Source organism: Pipistrellus kuhlii, unplaced genomic scaffold (genome assembly GCF_014108245.1).
Source record: "Pipistrellus kuhlii isolate mPipKuh1 unplaced genomic scaffold, mPipKuh1.p scaffold_m20_p_14, whole genome shotgun sequence".
Classification (NCBI taxonomy): domain Eukaryota; kingdom Metazoa; phylum Chordata; class Mammalia; order Chiroptera; family Vespertilionidae; genus Pipistrellus; species Pipistrellus kuhlii.
This window is the reverse complement of record NW_023425449.1, coordinates 8,163,329-8,175,636: the sequence shown is the minus strand read 5'-3', so window position 1 is coordinate 8,175,636 and position 12,308 is coordinate 8,163,329. Positions and strand designations below refer to the sequence as shown.

The following is a 12,308-nucleotide window of genomic DNA, read 5'->3' as shown; positions in this document are numbered from 1 at the left end:
TGCAGGCCAGCTGAGGGACCCCTCCAGTACAAGATCTGGGCTGGGGAGGGCCCGCGGGAGGGCTCCAGGATGTGTCTGGCCCGCTTTGCCCAGTCCTGATTGGCCAGACCCCAGCAGCAAGCTAACCTACCAGTGGGAGTGTCTGCCCCCTGGTGGTCAGTGCATGTCATAGTGACTGGTCGGATGGTCAAATGAACATCAGACACTTAGTGTATTAGGCTTTTATTATATAGGATTTCCTTGGACCAACCAGTGTGGCTTAGTTGTTGAGCATCAATCTATGAACTAGGAGGTCATGATTCCATTCCCAGTCAGGGCACATACATAGGTTGTGGGCTTGGTCTCCAGTGTGGGGTGTGCAGGAGGCAGCCGATAGATTATTCTCTATCATCATTGATGTTTCTATCTCTCTCTCCCTCTCCCTTCCTCTCTGAAATCAATAAAAACGTATTTAAAAAATATATTTCCTGACACATCCAGCACCCCCTTCTCTTCAACCACCCCCTGCACTCCCCGCCCCCCCCCCCCCCCCCAACACACACAAACCTCCATGGAGCTTTAGCCCTGACCAGGTGTGATGATGACAGCAGGACCCTGCTTTCAGCTCAAGCTCAGGGTCCCCAGCGGCCCCCGACCCTCCACAGCGTAGCTGCTAGCCCCGTGAAGCCCAAGGCTCAGAGATAGGAATGGGTCTAACTCAAACGTTCTCTTCTTTTCCTGGCTTAGGTCTGAAACCACACTCTGGACTGCGGGGGTTCAAAACCCCAGCCTTGTGGGGGGATGAAAAAGGGCTTATAGAGGCTTCTTGTACCTCGAACAAAGAAGGACATTTTCGGAAACCCAAGAAAGACATTTCATCCGAAATACACAAGAGTACAAAGATCGAGGAAACGAGCTGGGGAACGAGCCCCCTACCACACCCCACACATGCAAGGAGGATTCCGAGTCACAGGGCTGCCCACCGGCGTCCAAGCACAAGCCCACCTGGGAGGGCCTGGTCCCGGGACGGGGGAGGAGGGTGAGGGGGTGCGGGGGGCCTGGTGCTCTGCCAACTGGTACCCATGCGTGCTTCTTTCTGGGCGGATGACAGATAACTAAAAGCAGGAGGGATCCAGTTAGCGTCTACTGCCCAGGGATAGCTGCTCAAAGCCAGCCCCTCCCCTCCCGGGCACATGTTTCTCTGCATCGGGCCAGCCCTGAGGCGGCCTTGCAAGAAGCATCCCTGAAAAGCGTGTCCTGGCCGAGGCCCCCCCGCCCTCCGCCTGCCCCCCCCGCCCCACGTGCTGCCATGGACACTGTCCATCCTCCATCAGAGCAGACTTCCCTCGGCTGCCATGTTGGATTCCTCTCTTCCTGGGAACCCCCTGCACTAGCAGGTGAGGTTCTCAAGAGCAGGAAACACTTTCCAAGGCACAACACCGCCCCTGGTGAGGAGAAGGCGCTGGACGAAGATTTAAAAAAAATATATTTTATTACAGATTTTTTACAGAGAGGAAGAGAGAGGAATAGAAGTTAGAAACATCAGTGAGAAAGTTACATCGATCAGCTGCCTCTTGCACACCCCCTACTGGGGATGTGCCCGCAACCAAGGTACATGCCCTTGACCGGAATCGAACCTGGGACCTTTCAGTCCGCAGGCTGACCCTCTCTCCACTGAGCCAAACCGGTTTCGGCTGGACGAAGAGTTGAGCCAATGAAGGAAGGAGGGCTCACCGAGCAACAGTGCTGGTTTGCTCGTGGGTTTATGTCAACATCATGAAGAGCAGAGAGGGCTCCGTCTCCCGTTCCTAACTGGCTTGTGATCAGTTCATCAGCAAGCGACAAGGGCCAGCTGCCGCGGAGACACCGGTGAGAGGGAAGCCATGGCAGCTGCCGTCACCGGTAAGCAATGCAGCTGCCTCACGGCGTTAGGGCCATGGCTTAGCTCTCCGCCATCCTTCAGAGCCCCTGAAGTGCTTTGCTTAATTTCAAAATATTCTAGCAAGGATACGGGACAGTGCATTTGATATTTATTTATTTACACGTTTATCTATGTGTTTATTTCTTTATTTGCCAGGGGATGAAGTTTTATTTAAAAAAATAAATAAATGTGCTAGCAGTTACACAAACGCTTCTCGGAGGAACGTGTCAAACCCGTCCCCGCGGCTGCCTTTCCCGAAAGGGGAGGCTTCTCTTTCTCCTTACAGAGTCTTCTTGTCCCTTCTAAACACATCACTTGTTCACTTTTATTTTTTTTAAATGACAATAACGGTGGCAGGGGCTCGGCTTCAGGCAGAAGGTGAATGCCATGGAAGACGGTTACACCGAAGCCGGCACAGCTGCCCCGCGGAGAGCCCCACCTGCGGGGTCTGACGCAGGTGAAGACGGTCAAGGGCGTGGAGACTGGCCTCGGCCTTAAAGAGGGCGCGGCCAGCGCTGCCGGGACCACCCCCGGCCCCACCTGGCCCACGGCTGCCCAGGCCCGGGATTCGCAGGAACAAGTATGGCGGCACAAGAGCTTCCTTCAGGCCTTCCAGGGAAGGAGACGTGAGGGCCTGGACCTTGGGAAGGCTGTGCGGAGGACAGGGCTGTGTCCCCTGGTCCCGGGCACAGAGTCTGTGTCCCGCTGGGACCCGGGCGGGCGTGGCCCAGGCCCTCCAGCTCAGGGCACAGGTCTCAGCGCCCTGGGAGCCCACACATTGCCTGTCCGAGGAGGGGGCGCCCGGCCCTGAGAGCGCTCCCAGCTCCGGCCTCGGACACTGGGAGCGAGGCGGGTCCCCTCAGAGGGAGCCCAGGTATGTCCCGCAGCCCGCAACCTGCACATGGCCTTGTCTCCCTGCCCCCCTCCCTGCCTCTGGCTCTGCCCTCTTTACTGAATTTAATTGCTTACCAATTTAAAAAAAAAAAAATCATTTTTGTGTTTGTGTTTTTTAAAACCAAGTCTTATCACCAACATGTGCGCTGAAGTACAACACTGTTTGCTTTTCGACTTTGTAAACAGGAGCCTCCCGGACGTCCCCCTTCTCCTGCCCGGAGCTGCGGTCCCCATGTGGGGCCGGTGATGCCCAGCTCGCCCTGCCCGGCCCACCTGCCCCTCTGCGGACGGCCTGCAGCTGCTGAAGGTACTTGTGTAAACTGGCTTACACGTGTCGGCTTTTCTGTAGAACTGCTGGGTAGTAGATGATCTGAAAGGTGGTTTTCCAAAGTATGGCGAGTCCTCCGTGTGGCCAACAGGTTCTGGCCCTTGAAGGCAAGTGACGGCTAGCAGAACCAGTGTTCCTGGAGGCGAATGGACATGGCCGAGACTGCCGTGCCTATGGCTTCCTCATAGCGGGAGGACGCTGTTCGAGGCCTCTCGTTCCTGCCAGTTCAGACCGGGAGTGTCAGAACCTCTGTGCTCTCCATCTGCAGCGTGGCGTTCCCCGGTGTCCCCTGCTGTGACGTCAGCCTCTTTTCCTCTGAAGGACGGTGCGGTGGACACTCTGCCAGTCATTTCTAGCCAGCCTGGGATAGGCAGGAGGACAATCCCCATCTTTAGGAGTGCAGGCTCTGCTCTCATATAGGTTTCCTGGGGATCACTCGTTTGTGGAGAGAGAAGTAAATACTCCCAGCAGGCAGGGGTGTGTCCCCCAGCAGCAGAAGCAGGCTCAGCCCCGGCTGGCCTTCCCCCTCTGGGTCCTCTGAACCCGGTTGGCGGCATACATGGTCCACGCTGGCAGCGGGGATGGGGAGGGACAGGGAGCAGCTGCAGAGACATTTGTCAGACCCCCATGCTGTTGGTTACAGGAGACAGAAAGGTGGGGACAACATGACGTGTGCTCGTCTGTACATCACAGACAGTCAGCCCTGATACAGGTGTCGAGTGCTTGTTGTTTGCAGGCACTGCTGTAGGAGCTGGGGGTCGCAGGGGGGGAGGGGGGAGGAGGGACGTTCCTCCCCGGATGCTCTAGTAGAGAAGATGAACACTCAACAAGTACATGATTGTGCAAGTGTGGGAACTGCTGTGAAGAAGTGCATGAATCAAGTCTAGTGCCATGGAAGCCATGGTGCGGGCTCAGAACAGGGGCACTGTGTCCCGCTGTGCAAACCGGCGCCCCCTGGAGGTGTGTGTTGTGCATGTATCTGGCCAAGGTGGCAGTCCTGGCTGAGAAGAAGGAAACGACATGTAAACTGAAAAGGATGGAAAAGATTGGCCACCAGTGAGTGATGTCATAGGGTGCTTGGCTTTCTCTAACTGGCTTATTTCGCTTAGCATCAGTGCTCCAGGGTCCGTCCCTGCAGTCGCAAAGGGTGCAGTTGCCTTCTCTTTATGGCTGAGTGGTATTCCACGGTGAAAATGTTCCACAACTTTCTCATCCACTCATCTTCGGATGGGCACGCGGGTCGCTAATGAACAAAATGAACTAACAAGTGAAATAGAGACAGACTCATAGGTAGAAAGCAGGCTGGCAGCTGTTGGGAGGAGTGCTGGGGGTCTGGGTGGAGGAGGGTGGAGGGATTGGGCAAAAAGGAAAAAAGAAAGAGAGAGAGAGAGAGAGAGAGAGAGAGAGAGAGAGAGAGAGAGAGAAAACCTCATGGATCACAGTGGTGACTGGCGGGGGAGGTGGGTGGGTGGTGGAGGAGGATATGAGCGGGATAAATGGTGATGGAAGGAGACCTGAGCTGGGGTGGTGAAAGCACAATACAGTGTCTAGTAGATCAGTGTTTCCCAACCTTCTCTCATGATGAGCATCACCTGGTGGAGTTGTTAAACCACAGATTCCTGAATCCCAACTAAGAAGGGCTAAACTAGGATTTTTGGGGACATATAGGTAAAATTGTATACTTAACTAGTGCTAGAGCAATTTTACCTATATGTCCCCAAAAATCCTAGTTTAGCCCTTCTTAGATGGGATTCAGGAATCTGTGGTTTAACAACTCCACCAGGTGATGCTCATCATGAGAGAAGGTTGGGAAACACTGTAGATGTGCTGTGGTGTGGTGCACCTGAAACCTGTAGAATCTTGTTAACCCAGTGTCAGGCCATAAACTCATTAAAAAGGGTGGGGGTAGGGGGAGGGAGATCGGCCAGATAAAAAAAAAAAAAGGAGGAAGAGCCTCTGTAAAGAGGAAATGACTTGTGCAAGGGCCCTGGGACAGAAAGAAGCTGATGAGGCCCAAGAGCCAAAGGAGGACTCCTGTGCTAAAGCTGAGAGTGAGGGACAGAGTGGTGGGTGCGGCCCCTGGAGGAGAAGAGGGAGGAGGGGGAGCTGGAGGAGGGGGAACCGGATCCAAATTGGGCAGGACCTCATAGGCCATTTCAGAGTTTGGAAATGGCCACTGTGGTGATCCCCCTTGTCTGTGGTTTTGATTTATGCAGGTGCAGTTACTCTTGGTCAATCACAATCTGAAAATATTAATGGAAAATTCCAGCAATAAACAACTCATAAATTTCAAATTGCCATGTCCTTCCAAGTAGTGTGATGGAATCCCTTGACGTTCTGCTCTGTCCTGTCCTGTCTGTGAATCTCCACTTTGTCCACTGCATCTGTGCTGTATGTGCTCCTCCCCCGTTAGTCACTTAGTAGCCGTGCAGGTTATCGGATCAATTATGAGAGAGAGAGAGAGAGAAAAAGAGAGAGCATTCACGTCACTGTTAGTGCAGTATATAGCCATAATCATTCTATTTTATTACCAGTTGTTGTTAATCCCTTATTGTGCTTACTTTACAAATTAAACTTCATCATAGGCATGTGTGTATAGGAGAAAACATAGTACATGTAAGGTTCGGTACTATCTGTGCTTTCAGGCATCCACTGGGGGCATCTTGGAAGGCATTTCTGTGGCTCAGGGGAACTACTGTGTTCCGATTGCCACGGGGAAGCATGTAAAGCTAAGAATCACGTGATCCGATTTGGCTGCCATAGGGGGTGAGGATGGCAAGATGGGAGTAGAGCGCTCAGTAGAGGCGCCATGTAACCTCGCTTCCTTCCTCCCTCTCTACAACCTCGACATGCTTTGCAACTCTAAAGCACTTTTCATTCATGGTTCCATTTGTTCTGTTTAGTGGCTCTAGGGCTTTGGTCGGCAAACTGTGGCTCGAGAGCCACATGCAGCTCTTTGGCACCTTGAGTGTGGCTCTTCCACAAAATACCACGACCTGGGCCAGTCTCTGTTGAAGAAGTGGCGTTAGAAGAAGTTTAAGTTTAAAATATGTGGCTCTCCAAAGAAACTTCAATCGTTGTGCTGCTGATATGTGGCTCTGTGGACTAATGAGTTTGCCGACCACTGCTCTAGGGGGTGAGGTGTCTTTTCTCACCCCCTCCACACCTAGAGTCTCGAAGAGGAGACGGAAACATGGCTTTCACCAGACCCAGCAGCCTTGACGGATCCCCACACCTTCCATCACCCATGTGCCATGTCCAAACAAAGTGATATCATTGCTCTTTTTTTAAACACCAAGAGGTAATTTTACATTTCCAGGAGGCATGACTTGCAAGCAGGAAAAGAAAGAAAAATAGCAAGGAAATGACATGTACACATAAGGAACTCTTTGACATTGAAATTGGGACACAAAAGAACTGTTGGCCCAGAAAGGAACTCACTACAGACTGACTCATTTGCCTCTCAGCATAACTTATCATTATGGCTGGTCTCAGTTTCGGTTCTTACAAGGGTATTTCCTGGATCACATGATCTCACACATCTAGAGGAAATAATGAACAACATAAACTGATGAACAAAAAAAGACCCAAAGAAAGAGAAGCAGCGAGATTTTCAAACCTCAGAGGGAAAGTAGAGAAGGGTGTGGGTAAGGGGAAGAGATTAACAAAGGACTTATGTGCATGCATATGGGCCTGGCCAGTGGCCACAGACAACAGGGGGGTGGGGGCAAATGTGGGGAGGGGTTTGGGATGGGAATGGGGGGATGAGGACAATCAATTAAAAAAAAAAAAAAAAACAGCAAGGAAAGAGCTGATGCTTTCCTGGGAGCAGCCAGGCCGTCCGAACGGCAGATTAATTGAGTTAAGAACACTGCATTTCATCGGCGTCGCCGTGTCGCTCCCTTCTTTTCATCCCGCCTTCCCCAGCGCGGCCCGCTCCAAAGGAGCCAGTGTGCTCCCAGCCTCAGAAGATAGATTTCTGCTCATTAATCACCAAACGGGGTTAAGACATAAACAAATCAACATTATTTATACTGAACGAGGCAAGCATTCCTTTCAAAGCCTTTCGTTTCCTCAGGGAGCACGGACTACCTGAGCCATCGCCACCCAAATATGTATTTAATTTACCTTTTAAGGAAATGCCACCTCCTTGCCAAACCTCAAACACAAGGCCCCAAGTGGAAGAAGATGTTTCGAGTATAACAAGGGGAAAAAAAACGCACAAAACAGACTCAAAGGCCGCTCAGTTCTCTCACTGGGGACTCAATCCGTGCAGCCCGTGTTGAATGTTGTGCAAAGCTTCCCCTGAACAGGGGCTTTCGTCTCAGCGGCGTTCTGATGTTTCCCCCAAATCCCTCTTGTCTAGGAGCCCACGGCTTAGACCTTGGACAAATCCTCCCCAGACCTACTTCCAGAGCCCTCCATAGGAGGCGGGCAGGCCCGAGGGAGGGGCAGGCTCACCTCACCTTTGTCCCCGACTCTGGGGGACTCCCGTGAAGTTGTGACTTTGGGGTTTTGAGGGCAATAATATGTGATTGGACCTCTCCCTCTCCCCTCCTCTATTTTTTGGGGGAGTGGGGCATAGTGGGTCAGCATTAATTCACTTAGATTTGTGTTTTTGTTTTTTTTTTTTTTTTTGTTTTTGTTTTTTTTGGCTAGAATCTCTATGGAAGTGACTAATCCTGAACATGACAAGCACAGTCCCCAAGAAAGCATCAAATGAAACAGAAACCCATTGGGAATTCAAAATGCCCTTCAACAGAAAAGGAGGGACACCTGGTATCAGTAGGGTGTTTGCTGAGTAGGAAGAGAGATTACCCCTGATATTTATCCTGGAGCGTCACATGTTGGCATATGAAAGACACCCCCGGGTCCTGAAGTGTAGAGGAAAAGGTTGGACTTATTAGGAACTAGCACTCCCCAAACCTGTTCGCATACAAAGTGTGTTCTCTCCCTGGAATGCTCCTTCATTGCCGGCAGCTCTGCATTATCTTTCTGCGCATGTGCTTTTTTTTTCTTTTTTTTTTTTTTTTTTTTTTTTTTTTCATCATAACAATGTTTAAGTAAAAAAAGAGAGAAAGGGGGTGTGTGATGGGAGTTCAGATTGAACAAGATTCTCACATATCATCTAACACATTCAATCCTGGCCAGAGTGTACCAAAATGGAAACAGGATTACTATAATACAAAACTTCACTACAGATTGCTGTACACACCTGTGTTCTAAGCCCACCCCCAACCCCCAAATGGCTGCCAACACAACTATTTCCCGGCCTGTTGGGCCTGTCGACGAAGGAGCACGTAGATCTTCCTCTTTAATCCAATCTTTGTTATAAGGCTGGTATGTCTGGGTATCAGCTCGGTAAACAAGACAGCTGAGGTCCGCCAGATCATCAATAAAACCAAACAACTGGTTGATATCATATGTGATAGAGGGGCTGTTGGGATTCATTCTCTTCAGATGTTCTTCATACATTTTACAAACACCTTCCATGCACTCATTCACTGATTCATAATCAGCATAAGTTCTGCCTTCTGGTCTCTTGGTAGGCTGTACCAGCAAAATGGTGTGAGACATCGCGCCAAACTCTTTCGCTGCAGCCGCCGCCACACAGCCACACACAAGCTGAACCACAACGCCGCCAACACTGCGCATGTGCTTTTGTACAGCACGGGAACATCCCGTGTGCACCGACGTCTCCAGCCCTCTCCACAGGGCTGGAAGATGTTGGGCAGCTTGTAAAGAAACGGCTCGGTTAATAACATCACTGAATATTCTTTGAGTGCGCTCTCATTAGAAGGTGACTTCCCTGCTCCCTCCTTCCTGCCCAACACAGGAAAACGAATACTGGAAAGACACATCAGAGAGAGGGCGGTGAGAGAGCTGATCCAGACCTGCCCCTGGCCCATGGCCTCAAACCATGGAGCTAGAAATTCAATCAGCACTGGAGGGCCAGCAGATCTTTGAAACAAATAAGAACTAGCCTCAAGCCGAAACTGGTTTGGCTCAGTGGATAGAGTGTCGGCCTGCGAACTGAAGGGTCCCAGGTTCGATTCTGGTCAAGGGCATGTATGTTGGTTGCAGGCGCATCCCCAGTAGGGGGTGTGCAAGAGGCAGCTGATCGATGATTCTCTCTCATCGATGTTTCTAACTCTCTATCCCTCTCTCTTCCTCTCTGTAAAAAATCAATAACAATATATTTAAAAAAAAACTGGCCTCAAGTCCTCTTAGAGCAGTGGTTCTCAACCTTTCTAATGCCGAGACCCTTTAATACAGTTCTTCATGTTGAGGTGACCCCCAACCATAAAATTATTTTCATTGCTACTTCATAACTGTAACTTTGCTACTGTTAATCGTAATGTAAATATCTGTGTTTTCCGGTGGTCTTAGGCTCTACAGCAGCGGTTCTCAACCCGTGGGTCAGGGCATTAGAAAGGCTGAGAACCAGTGTATTAGAGGGAGCAAGCAACATAATGGCTAAAAGTGGCCGGTATCCTGGTAGCTGTCTCTTCAGCTCTCTCCTCAGAGCCACAAACTCCAGACTCTCTTCATAGGACTCTAGTGCTGTTAGTCCTCCCCCCACCAGAACCCAGGGTGAGTGGTTATCAATAAAATTTTGTGGATTGGCCTTTTAAGAAGGTGCCTGTGTCTCTAGCAGACTCCCCCCGTTCCCCCCCCCCCCCCCATCTCTCTCACAGAATTCCTGCTGATTTCCACAGCCAGATTTTGTGTGGGTACCTTTTCCTGGCCCTGGAGCTCTGGGATGGGGAGCTCAGCTTGGGGTTGAGACTCCCTTCAGGGGGAACCTGCAGCTGAGATTTTCCTCTGGAACTTCAGCCACCACTTGTGGGTGTGGAGGGTCACCCTTCCTACCAGACTCCATATGGCTTCCTCTGTAAATCCTTGGCTATAAGACTCCTCTTAGCAAGTCTTCAGTTGGCTATTCAGGGTGATTTGTTCTATAATTTAGTTGTCATTCCAGTTCGGTCGTGGGAGGAGGTGAGCGTATCTTCTACTTACTCTGCCTCCATCTTAGATCCTCCGAAAACATCCCTTTTCAATTGCAGGAGTTAGAGGCACTTGAGGAAGTTTATCTAAGACTTTTGGGATGCTGAATAAATCTGGTGATAAGGATTTGGGGATTTTTTTTTCTTCTTTCTTTTTTTGAGATGTGGGTGGTAATAAACTTGGGTTTGTAAGAGAGTACGTGAGGATGGCCTGCACCTTTCACCCACTCTTGCCTAGTGACTGATGAAGAGTTCAGGGGAGGAGTTTCTAGGTGACAACTGGAATGCAAAGCTTTCCTTCTGCTGGTTGTGCTGCTCCTGCGTTCAGTACGTCAAGTGGTTGTGCGTTCGGCTCGGTCCTTCAAGTGTCCTGTGGGAGGAAGTGTTCCTTGTGAGCCAGTTCTCCCGAAATAATAAAAAGACCCATCAGGAGCCAGTTTAGGAAGGCAAAACCCTGACTGCAAAGGCCCTGTTTGCTGACATTCCTCACCTAGCTTAGAGTCTGTGGAGACATCCTGTCCTCTTTGCCTTCCTCTCCCTCTGTGGCACTTGCGTGGCAAAACCTGGGCCTTCATTAAGTCCAATTCTACTTCTTCTCCATGCCTGAATGGAATTCAAGGTCAATCCAAGGCTTTTGGTCTGCCTGCTGGAAGTTTGGCATTGTCATTTATGGAGGTGGGAGAGAGACTTTGGAAGGAATAGGTTCAGGGCGGGGGCGTGGGGTGGGGACGGGGGAGTGGGGCGGGGAGAATAGGAATTCAGCCCTGGAGATGTGAAGTTTGAGATGGCACTTGGACGGTTGGATTTATGAGTCTGTAGCGAAGGGAAGAGTGGTTCAGGCAGGAGATATAAATTTGGAAGTCAGCAGCACTGTGGTTAAAGCATTGGGAGTGATTGAAATCATCTAGGGAGTGGCTGTGGTTGAAAGAAAAGAAAAGGTCTGACGACTGAACCATGGGACACGCTAATGGAATTCAGAGAGAGGAAGAGGAACCAATGAAGGAGACCCAGGGGGAGGGTGGTGTCTGGATGTCAGGGTAGGAACATGTTTGAAAGACCAGAACAGATCAACCGGGGGAAAAGCTATGGGAAATCAGACCAGGGGAGAATTTCTTGAAAGCCTCCTGCATCATTAGAAAACAGTTGCAGTGGGATGGTGGGGGAGGAAGGATGACCGGGGTGGGCTGAGGAACGAATGAGGAGGGAGGAATTGGAGACAGAACATAGACACGGTGCAGGGAGCATCTCCTCCCCACATCTGGAATAAGAACCTCTATCCACTAGGGCTGTGGTCGGCAAACTGCAGCTTGCAAGCCACATGCAGCTCTTTGGCCCCTTGAGTGTGGCTCTTCTACAAAACACCACGGCCTGGGCGAGTCTATTTTGAAAAAGTGGCATTAGAAGAAGTTTAAGTTTAAAAAATTTGGCTCTCCAAATTTTTTTCACCGTGAAGGATTTTGCTGTAGAAGAGGCAGCAGAGAAATAGGGCAATAGAGAGGAATGTGGATAAAGGGAGCTTTTTAGTGGAAGAAATTATATTTGTGTGCTAATGAGAAAGTTTAATGAGAAAGTCGAATAAAGAGGAAAAAATGCTCAATGCAGGAGAGAGATGAGACAATGGCTAGAGAGAGTGGCCTGGAGCAGGTTTCAGGAGCAGGAGGCTCATTTCATAAGTGACCATTGTGGGCGGGGGAGGAAGGCCCAGCATCTGAGCACCCATGTGTTGGCGTACTGGGAGTGAGGCGAGAAAGGGCAGTTTCTTTTTAGATTGTTTCAATATTCTCGGTGGATTAGGAGCTAATCTGAGCGAATGAGGATAGGCGTAGCACAGCAGTGTGCCATGGTCACTAGATAAAAGCACTGCTCTAGAAGCTGAGGCAATCTCCCAACTTCTTCAATGAGATGATTTCCCCAAACGTATTTTGTTTTTTGGCCAACCAATTATTCAAAATTTAGAGTATAGGTCAACTAGTTAGAAGTCTATTTAATTTTTAAGTGATTAACTTGGGAATACACATGGATTTAAAATCACATTGCACATAAAGCATTTTACTTTCATGAAACTATTTTATTCCACTACCGATGTCTTTGGCATCAACAGGCCACAGGGGGGTGTTGGAAATGTGTGGGGTGACTTGGGTTGCTATAAGGACAGGAGGATGCTACAGGCACTTGGGAT

The 12,308-nt window shown here is 50.1% G+C and overlaps 1 pseudogene; it reads right to left on the bottom strand.

The window, feature by feature from the left end:
• Positions 1-8,368: 8,368 nt before the first annotated feature.
• LOC118718516 lies at positions 8,369-8,769 on the bottom strand (annotated as a pseudogene).
• Between the last annotated feature and the right edge of the window lie 3,539 nt (positions 8,770-12,308).